The sequence below is a fragment of the Suncus etruscus genome, chromosome 19 (assembly GCF_024139225.1).
Source record: "Suncus etruscus isolate mSunEtr1 chromosome 19, mSunEtr1.pri.cur, whole genome shotgun sequence".
NCBI lineage: Eukaryota > Metazoa > Chordata > Mammalia > Eulipotyphla > Soricidae > Suncus > Suncus etruscus.
The window spans coordinates 5,099,177-5,109,928 of NC_064866.1; the positions used below are offsets into that span (position 1 = coordinate 5,099,177).

Below are 10,752 nucleotides of genomic sequence, written 5' to 3' on the forward strand. Positions count from 1 at the left end.
GTCCTTGCCTTGTTATACTAGGTTTGGCTATATTGATTTCTATAATCAATTATAATTTATCAAGTTATATGTGCCATTTTTTAACAAAGTTTTAGGATTTGTGGGCTAGAGTGATAGCACAGGAGTAGGGTATTTGCCCTGCATGGAGTCCACTGAGGGAAGACCCAGATTTGATCCCTGGCATCCTACATGGTCCCCCAAGCTTGTCAGGAGAAATTTCTGAGTGCAGAATCAGGAGTAACTCTTGAGTGCTGTTGGGTGTAGCTAACAAATCTAAATAATAATAATAATAATAATAATAGTGATAATAATTGTGGCCTTGTATTCTCTATATATGAAAGAAGAAAGAGAAAGAAAGAAAGAAAGAAAGAAAGAAAGAAAGAAAGAAAGAAAGAAAGAAAGAAAGAAAGAAAGAAAGAAAGAAAGAAAGAAAGAAAGAAAGAAAGAAAGAAAGAAAGAAAGAAAGAAAGAAAGAAAGAAAGAGAAGAAAAAGAAAGAAAGAAGGAGAAAAAAGAAAGGAAGAAAAAGAGAGGAAGGAAGAAAGAAAGGAAAAAAGGAAGGAAGAGAGGGAGGAAGGGAGGAAGGAAAAAGGAGGAAGAGAGGGAGGAGGAGGGAGGGGAGGAAGAGAAGAAGAAAGAGGAAGAGGAAGGAAGGAAGGAAGGAAGGAAGGAAGGAAGGAAGGAAGGAAGGAAGGAAGGAAGGAAGGAAGGAAGGAAGGAAGGAAGAAAAACTTAAATTCAATCACAAATAACTTGGTATTTGTGAATAAAATAATTACTATGAAAAATATGTCCACAGTGTAATTTTTAATGAAAAAAAATTTAATGAAAATAAAAGAAGTTAAATTTGGAGTTGTAGAATAGGAACAACAATTAAACAAAGCAAACATGTTTCTATTAATATGACACTACTGTCCTAAATCCAAGAGTGATTCTATTAAATAGAACATGGTGCTGTAAACACAATCCAAGTACAGGGCAAGGAAAGGTAGAGGATATAAATCAAACTGCTGATAGGACATCATTCGGTATGCAAATGTGAAACATTCACATAAAGGGAAATCCACTTCAATATTTCAGCTAAAATATAGATCTTTCTCATAAAATTAGAACACCTAGCAGATAGTGATCACCATAACAAGAAGTCCAGGGATACTTGCCCCCCCCCAAACTAGTTGTGAATGTTTCCATTGTTTTCCAAAGAGACATTTGTTTTATTTATTTCTGATATAGTTTTAATTTTCAACTTTTATTGAAATAAAATGCACAGATAGTTGACATAACTGATCATAATATATATTTTTTCAAGATAAGGAAAGCAAAGTGATTGGAAAAATAAGAAGAAAAGAGAAAAAACCTGAAAAATAAATGGAATAGTAGAAAAAAAGAATAAAAAGTTCAGTAGCAAGTATATTTGTGAAAATTATTTTTTCTCCAATAAAGTCATTAATACACTAGCAGAAGGTTTAGTAAGGTCTTTTTCTAAAGATAAGAGATAAAAAATACAATAAAGAGGCGTGTGTGTGTGTGTGTGTGTGTGTGTGTGTGGTGGTTGTTGTTTGCATAGGCACAGAAAAATATGGGGAAAATAGAAAGAAAAAAATCTTTGACCTGAAAAACAGGGAGACTTTACCCATGAAGTATCCTAGCATAATACCAACTACAGGCTTCAGACATACTAAGTTATCTAACTCCAAAGTCTTCTCTGTGGTTCCATTAAAAATGCTTCACAATCACAGTTGTTGCTGTCAGGTTTCTGTAGTTAGAGATCTTATTTTCCGTACAGATCCTATGTGAAACAGGGTGATTTGGGGTGTCTTCCAGCTTCATCTCACCATTTGGTGGCAATGCAGAGAACCCTGTCCTGACAGCAGGTTGTTTTTGTTGTTATCAACTCTTCAAGGTGTCATATGAACCCACTCTGGATTAAGTCAACGTCAGGGCAGCAGTAGGGTATTCCCTATTAGAAGTCCTATTCCTGGTGCTGATGTAGAAAACAGTTCTGTTTCCATTGATGGGACCCAAGGTTCAGGGTGAAGGGTCAATATTTGATCTTTTGAAGCTTAAACCAAGTCAGGAAGACAAGTGTTTAGGTTGTATGGCCCCACTGCGTTATAAAATGTATGTGTTCCAATCTCTATTAGATAAGAAATTTTTTGCACACATAATATTTCCCCTTTTTAATGTGCCTATGAAAAAACAAAAAACAAACAAAAACAATACCACATGATATTACCTGGTGCATATGGGGGTAAAATGACAAGCTAAACAATCCTGATAAACTGGTTCTAATATGAACTCAAAACACTAAAGAAACTTATCTACAAAAAATTCCCTACTAAACAGATCCCCCAAAATGAGGGAAATTGCCACTACATAAGAAGATAGTAAATACAGATTATATCTATTAAGGGAATACATCTAAAGAAATATTCAAAGGAGATATACATGTCCCCTTTAAGGCCCCTTTAAAATAGTCTTCGGGATGATAAAATCAGGAGAAAAACTTCAGCCTGTGATTTGGTCTTGTGGAGTCTAAGAAATGGCTTTCAGCAGTCACATATCAGGAAATGTCCTCGAGCTGGGGGCTTCTCAGAAACCAAATCTGGTAGAGAGCAACAATCCACAGCAAAGGAAGGTGGGGGGAAAATGGGCCACTGAGAGCAAATCAGCAGCAGAGGCAGTGGCAGTTTCTTCTCAGGCTGAAAATCTGTTTTTTCACTATAGGGACTGGTTGGCAGCTGGCTGGCATGGGGGAATATTCTGCTTCCTGAGCATTTAAGAACTGAGGGTAAAAAGGGGAAAATGGGGGGAAATAATAGATGGGGGCTAGAGTGAAGGCTACAAAAGAATTTGTAATGTGGTAAGTGAAGGGGGGAAGGTGGGGTTATACAGAACAGTGGGAAGGGCAGAATACAACATAGACAGACATTATGAATATTACAAATGGACATTAGCCAGGCATTGAGGTTGCCAACGAACACACTCATGTGCATATATAGACAGATACTGAGGTTCAATCCATGGGTTATAGTTGAAAAATTGACCCAGGTGAAATGCTACAGAATTCTTAGAAATATGAAGCCTACTATGTGGTAGGATAGGTACATAGGGGACCACATATTCTAGCAGCCCTGGGGGTGAGGAAAGTGGATATGGGAGATAGGACAAAAACGGAAGTGAAGGGAAGACAATTTGGTGATGGGAATCCCCCCTAATGTTATGTAAATATTTAACTAAAATATTGTCAACAACATGTAAACCACTATGATCAAAATAAAAATTATATTATAAAAAAAAAGAAATATGAAGCCACAAGTCAGCTGTAAAGGTATTCCTTTTTCTAGCCAATCATGATTGGTGAGGCTACACTTTACTGCAGAATGGCTTCATGGGTTAGATTGTGTATAGAGCATTCTTAAAAACAATCAGGATTTTCAAGTCTATAAAACTAAGTGATAATACAATGAGCACTGTAAGAGGAGTCTACACCATAAAATATTGTCTATCTCCTCTGAAGCATCCAGGTTTCTTTCCTAAAATCATGAGTATTATAATGGTAAATGACCTACAATTGAAGACAGATTACAGTAAAATATTGATGAATGAGCTATGAGCTATGGAGCAGGAGTTCATGGCATGCAGTTTCATGCTCCATTCCTACCTGTGAACATAAACATTAAATTGTATTATCAGCCCTGACTGTCCCCTAGGAAAAACGATTTGGCAATGGCTGATAAATTAGTTTCAAATCAACTAATTTTATACTTCATTGGAGTCTAGCATTGTATTATTGTTTACATGAAGCTGCTTTGTCTCAGGAGTATTTTAGTAAGCATGACTTATGCTATTCAATTAGTTATAAAGTTCATTTTCATTGTGATGTAAGGCCTTATTGTGTAAAGATGCCTCACTTATTTGTTCAATCTATTGTTGATTACATTTTGAAGGAGTAAAAAAATGTGAATCTGAAAATTCTAGTGCATGACTTGAGTTATTAAATATACAGGTTTATATGATAAATATCTAGCATTGCAATTTCTAAATCATTGGTGTTGATAAATGTTGTGTGATATTGTCTTTTGTGGAAAGAAATCCACATAATAGCTTAGAAAAAAGTGATAGGATTGTCAGTGTTTTTATGGGCAAGAAATATAGATGTTTGTATTCCCAGTGTTTGATATTTCCAGTATTAGAATAGATTATTTTATTAAACAAGTGGCTCATAGCATCAATCCAAAGAAAACATATTGTCTTCACTAGTTATTTTATTTTATTTCTTGCTGAAGACTGAGAGAAGTAGTGGGGTATGATTGCTAGTATGACCTATATCTGTTCAGGTGACAGTCTGGATAACTTGTAGAACAGAATATTACTGAAGAGAAAGATGAAAAAGCACAAAAGCAAAGTTTAGACAATTTTTTAGTCTCTCGTAATTGGTAGTGTCTTGGTGTGACTGTTTTAAATAAGCAAAGAATAATAAATAATGTAAAATAATTGAGAAAATTATCAAAATAAAAACAAAAATTAAGGTTTGGAAGCTGCAGCTATAGCACAACAGGTAGGTTGTGATGCCTTGTACCATGGACCACCCGTGTTCTATAACCAGGCATCTCATATGGTCTCCTGCGCCTGCCGAGAGTAATTCTCAAGAACAGAGCCAAGAGGAATCCCTGAGCACCACCAGTGTGGCCAGAAACAAACAAACAAAAAACACACACACAAATTACCTAAGCTGAGTAAAAAAATTAAAATGGCTTAATAAAAATGATAACACTTAAGAACATTTAAGTAGCAATTTAAAATATTCCAAAAAGAATAAACAAGGCTTTATCAACTTTACTGGTGATACATCAAGTATTTGATGAATTAATATAATAATTCATAAGTTATTTTTGTCAAAAAAAGTAGAAGAAATACATCATAACTCATGAGTTTGATATTATGTTGATGCTGTTACCATGCTAAGAAATAAAAGTAAAGGGCAATTTTGCAAACTTATAACACACTGATCTTTTTCTTTTCAGTAAAAAAGATCACTGTGTCCCCACCACATCCTTCTTTAAGCCAATACAATTCTTCCCATCACTGTCACAATTTTCCCCAATTGTTCCTGTACTCCCTAGGAAGTGGTAATATCCTTTGGTAATCAGAGGCAAAGGTAATTTATTCTCATCAAAACACTAGCAAACTAAACTCAGCATCATTCAGAAAGGAGTATATACTATAATTTATTCCAAAATCATAAAAATCAATTAAATGCAGCATTTTAATGTAAACCACATATTGAGGACCCCTGACATAGACAATGTAATAGATACAGTACAGGAATTTGACAAAGTCCAACACCTTCATTATAAAATTACTCTGAAAATTAGAGATAAAGGTAATTTATTAAACATGACCAAAAATATCTAAAAAAGATACAAAACTAAGATAAGGAAAAATAGAAGGGGTATTGTTTTATAACTTGTAATCATAATTGTATTGGATATTTTATTAGGGCAGTTAATTTTAAATATATATCTTTATTTAAATTTTTTATTTATTTTTTTAATTTTATATAGATATTTTAAGTCAAAGTTTCCTAGAAGAGGAAGCAGAATGTAAAACTATCTCAATATGTAGATGACATGATCATGTATAGAAAGTATGCTAAGAGCTCAATTTAAAAATGAGAATTTGAGTCAGGAGAAAGTACAGCAGTAAAAAAAAAACAGGCCCTGAGCAATAGTGCAGTGGTAGGTCCTTTGCTTTACATGCGGCTAATCCAGGACCTCGGCTTGATTCCTGGTATCTATCCCATATGGTCTCCCAAGCCAGGAGCAATTTCTGAGTGCATATTCAGGAGTAACCCCTGAGTGTCATTGTGTGTAGCCCAAACCAAATATGTATATATATGCATACCTACTTCAATTAGGCTTGATTCCTGATACCACATATTCCCCCAACCCTCACCAGATATGACCCTGGAAGTCTCTAATATTGTTGAGGGTGACCTCAACTTGAATGGCTGGAGCAATGGACTTTGCACTGCTAGCCAATTAGATCACAAATTGCTGCTAAGGCCCCGAAAAAAATTGTGAGCCCACTTAGGAGGTCCCTTCTCACCCTTCCCATAAAAATCTACATAAGATGTAAGAAATATGATATGCAGGTCAGAAAGATAGTACAGTGAGTAGGGTCCTTACCTTGCACACAACTTAAATTGCTAGATTTAGTTCTTAGCAAGCCAGGAGTAATCCCTGATCACAGACCCAGAAGTATATGTTGCTCACAGCTGAGTGTGGCAAAAAAGCAATAAAATTAATAATAATAATAATAATAATAATAACAATAAGGCTTAATCTTTAAGCTCCTGCTCTACCTTAAACATGTATCTCACTTGCTTATCCAACATGTCTTATATCTTAATTTCCTTGCTGTTCCATTCTGGAGAAGTCTGTGTTCTCTCTTGTACACATACTTTCTCTCCTCTTTCCCTCCACATCTTTCTAAATAAGTTTCAATAAAAAATAATGCTCTGTAATTTTGTAAGTCATTACATCCTTATATAAAAATTGATTTTATTTTTATGCACAATGATTACTTTTAACACGTGGAAAAAGAAATTGTTTTACACACAACAGACTATGCAGCTACTAAAGGGATGGATTCCATGGTGACACAGTCAGTGAGTAAGACACTTATCTTGCATGAAAAGAAACGAGAAGGAAAGGAAAGGAAAGGAAAGGAAAGGAAAGGAAAGGAAAGGAAAGGAAAGGAAAGGAAAGGAAAGGAAAGGAAAGGAAAGGAAGGAAAGGAAAGGAAAGGAAAGGAAGAAAGGAAAGGAAAGAAGGAAGGAAAGAAAGGAAGGGAAGGAAAAGAAAGGAAAGGAAAAGGAAAGGAAAGGAAAGGAAAGGAAAGGGAAAGGGAAAGGAAAGGAAAGGAAAGGGAAGAAAGGAAAGGAAAGGAAGAAAGGAAAGGAAAGGAAAAGGAAAAAGGAAAGGAAAGGAAAGGAAAGGAAAGGAAAGGGAAAGGAAAGGAAAGAAGGAAAGGAAAGGAAAAGGGAAAGGAAAGGAAAGGAAAGGAAGAAAGGAAAGGAAAAGGAAAAAGGAAAGGAAAGGAAAGGAAAGGAAAAGGAAAGGAAAGGAAAGGAAAGGAAAGGAAAGGAAAAGGGAAAAGGAAAGGAAAAAGGAAAAGGAAAAGGAAAGGAAAGGAAAGGAAAGGAAAGGAAAGGAAAGGAAAGGAAAGGAAAGGAAAGGAAAGGAAAGGAAAGGAAAGGAAAGGAAAGGAAAGGAAAGGAAAGGAAAGGAGAAGAAAGCAAAGCAAAGCAAAGGAAAGAAGGAAAGGAAAGGAAAGGAAAGGAAAGGAAAGGAAAGGAAAGGAAAGGAAAGGAAAGGAAAGGAAAGGAAAGGAAAGGAAAGGAAAGGAAAGGAAAGGAAAGGAAAGGAAAGGAAAGGAAAGGAAAGGAAATCAACGCAAAGGAAAGGAAAGGAAAGGAAAGCAAAGCAAAGCAAAGGAAAGAAGGAAAGAAGGAAAGGAAAAGAAAGGAAAGGAAAGGAAAGGAAAGGGATAAAAATGGGAGGGAAGGGAAGGGATAGTAGCAGAGGAGAGGGGAGGGGTAGGGAGGGGAGGGAAGGGATGGAAAGGGAATGGAAGGGAAGGGGAGGGAAGGGAAGGAAAGGCAGAAGAGGGAAGGGGAGAGAAAGAAGGAAGGGAAGGAGGGAAGGGAAGGAAAGGGAAGGGAAAGAGGGGAGGGGAGGGAAAGGAAGGGAAGGGAGAGGAAGGGGATGGAAGGGAGGTAAGAGAAGGAGAGGGGAAGGGAACGGAAGGGAAGGGGAAGGGAAGGGGAATGGAAGGGAAGGGAAGAGAAGGGGAGGTTGAACTTCTGTGAAAAACAGTATGGAGATGCCTGAAAAAAAAAAACAGTGAAATAAAGTGATCCCTTTCCTTGAGACATCTGGCCCCTAAACACAAAAGCAATAATCATAAAAGATTTATACACATCTTAAAAAAAGATTTGTACACATCTATGCTTGTTGTAGCATTTAGTACAATAACTAGGATATAGAAACAACCCAAATAGCCAATAAGAACAAAAGAATGAATAAAGAAGTGGTATGTATGTGATGTATTATATATACATATATAAAAACACACACACACACACACACACACATATATATATATATATATATATATATATATATATATATATATATATATATACCAATATACATGGAATCTACTCACCTTTAAGTAAAGATTAAATGCTGCAGTTGCAATTTGGAGGAATTAGAGGATATCATGTTAAGTGAAATAATTCAAAAGAAAAAGGATAGAAATCAGATAATTTCTTTCATCTGTGTTGTATACAGAAACAAACAAAGGAATACATAGTGTTGAATAACGAAGATCTTTGAGTGTGGCTTACGAAACTACTACCACAGTGGAGCAAGATAGTTGGTGGGAATAAAGAGTTGGACTAGAAATAATAGGACAGTAGTGAGAGTCATAGCACTTTGGTGGTGATGAAGTACAGTAACTGTGAACATCAAGACCATAAATGTTAACATTATTGTAAAACACATGACCTAAATGTAATTTAATTAAATAAAAGATTAAAGTTCTTTTTCATGGTGGAAGACAGTGTTCTAAACTTAATGGTGATGTTTGTACAACTCTGTGGATTGTTTAAAACTGTTTAATTAATATTTACATGAATTTTAGCAGATCTGAATCACATTTTAAAAATTGTTCCTAAAGAGTTTTATCAGAGTTAGCAAGGTGCTAAAGGGGCCTGAGAGATAGCATGGAGGTAAGATGTTTGCCTTGCATGCAGAAGGTTGGTGGTTCGAATCCCAGCATCCCATATGGTCCCCTGAGCCTGCCAGGAGCTATTTCTGAGTGTAGAGCCAGGAGTAACCCGTGAGAGCTGCTGGGTGTGACCCAAAAACCAAAAAAAAAAAAAAAAAAGGTGGGGGGGTACTACAGCAAAGCATGTAGGGTTTTGCCTTGCTTGATGCCAACCTGATTGATTGATTGGTTGATTTCCTACACCCCATATGGTTGGTTGTCCAAGCCCACCAAGGGTTGTTTCTTGTTCAGAACCAGAAGTAAGATATAAGCATTACTGGGTGTGGCCCCAAACTGAAAGATAAAAAAGAATATTTTTCAGGCAAACAAGTTATCTGTGCTGAAGAGAAGCAAAGGTACAAGCATAAATAAAAGTGGGAGCATCAACATTGATGGTGGTAATGCCCCTGATTCAAAATACTAAAATACTACTAAAATACCTAAATACCTAAAATACTACTGTGAATGATTTGTAACCCACTTTGGTCAAAATAAAAATGACTAATAAACAAACAAACAAAAAACAACAGCCAAATAAAAAAGTGGGAGACTCTACATTTATGCCACATGGTCCCCAACAGTGTTACAAAGTGGAGTCTTCAATAAGAGATGCTTGGAATAAGGTGCAATTTTTGCAAAGTGCAAATCATATTCTCATGTTCATCTGAAGGAGTTCTAAGAGTGCCAAAAATCTTTTCAAGTTTTTTTAAATAAAAATAACTTCAGAGTGCTCGCTTTGGCAGCACATATACTAAAATTGGAACGATACAGAGAAGATTAGCATGGCCCCATGCGCAAGGATGACATGCAAATTCGTGAAGCGTTCCGTATTTTTGGGGGGAAAAATAACTTCATAAAAAGGCAGTCAACTTCTCAAATATACCAAGTTTATCTCTTTCCAGATGGAATGTAGATTGCACCGGGCATCTTCTATAGCTTTCAGAAAAGTTCTTGTCTTGAGCCGAACCACCTACATGTCCCAGCAAATGTTTCTGGTCCCACAATGTTGGTCTCTGTTTGCATCAGCCAGATTCAAACCAGCTTCCCAGTCTCGGTAAGTGTTGGAGATAACAATTGGATCTTCATAGGAAAAATATTACTTGCAATCAGGAAAAAGGTCTTTATTTTTATCCTGTGTCTTGAGAAGATGCTAACATAACAGCAGGGCAAAATAAGGTTGTTTCCACACGACAGTCAAAGTAAATTTTCATTCCTTTTCTCCTCCCTCTTCCATCCTCTTTGTCCTTTTATTCTTTCACATTTTGCCTTAGATGCCTTGTTAATTTTTAAAGATTAACAGGTCATTTAGCCAAGGACAAGTGTGGTACAGGTCTCAGAAGGATAAATTAATTCCAAAACTTCACACTCAGACAAAAATCAAAGCTGTCTATTTTACTGCTTCAAGTATCTTTTAGTATCTGGCAGGAGGAAATTGGTATCTCATTAAAAAAATGAGAGAGTTGGGTAGAGAGGAAACTGAAAGCTTGTTAAAAGTGGTGGAAAAAATGCGTCTTAATTATGCTTTTCCATTTATTAACAAGAGGACATTTGTTATGGGCGCAGAACACTTTATCCCGAGCAAAACAAACAAGAGTTAACCATATTATTTTTGTCTTTTGAGTCAGTAGTGCCTCTGAAGTTCTGTTTCAAAATAAAGGTTTCACTCCGGGAAGTCAATTAGACCAGGGAAGGCTGGCAAAGGGTCAACTGCTTTTGCTTTCAAAGATTGATTTGAGAGCTGTTATCCAACCTTTCACCTTGCCCCCATGTAAGGGGGATGGTGGGCAGGGTTCCTTATTAGAAGGAGAATCAATGTCTGGAGAAACATTTAAAGACCATGCTGAAAGTCATTCAGTCCCAAACATTTACTAAATGTCTGTTACCACGATACAGCACGATTTTTTTCTTCTTCTGG

The 10,752-nt window shown here is 36.2% G+C and overlaps 1 non-coding gene across 1 annotated transcript; it reads left to right on the forward strand.

The window, feature by feature from the left end:
* Positions 1 to 9,564: 9,564 nt before the first annotated feature.
* Positions 9,565 to 9,672, forward strand: LOC125997670 (U6 spliceosomal RNA). Its single transcript, XR_007491709.1, has one exon. It is a non-coding gene; the product is annotated as a U6 spliceosomal RNA (small nuclear RNA).
* The last annotated feature ends 1,080 nt before the right edge of the window (positions 9,673 to 10,752 follow it).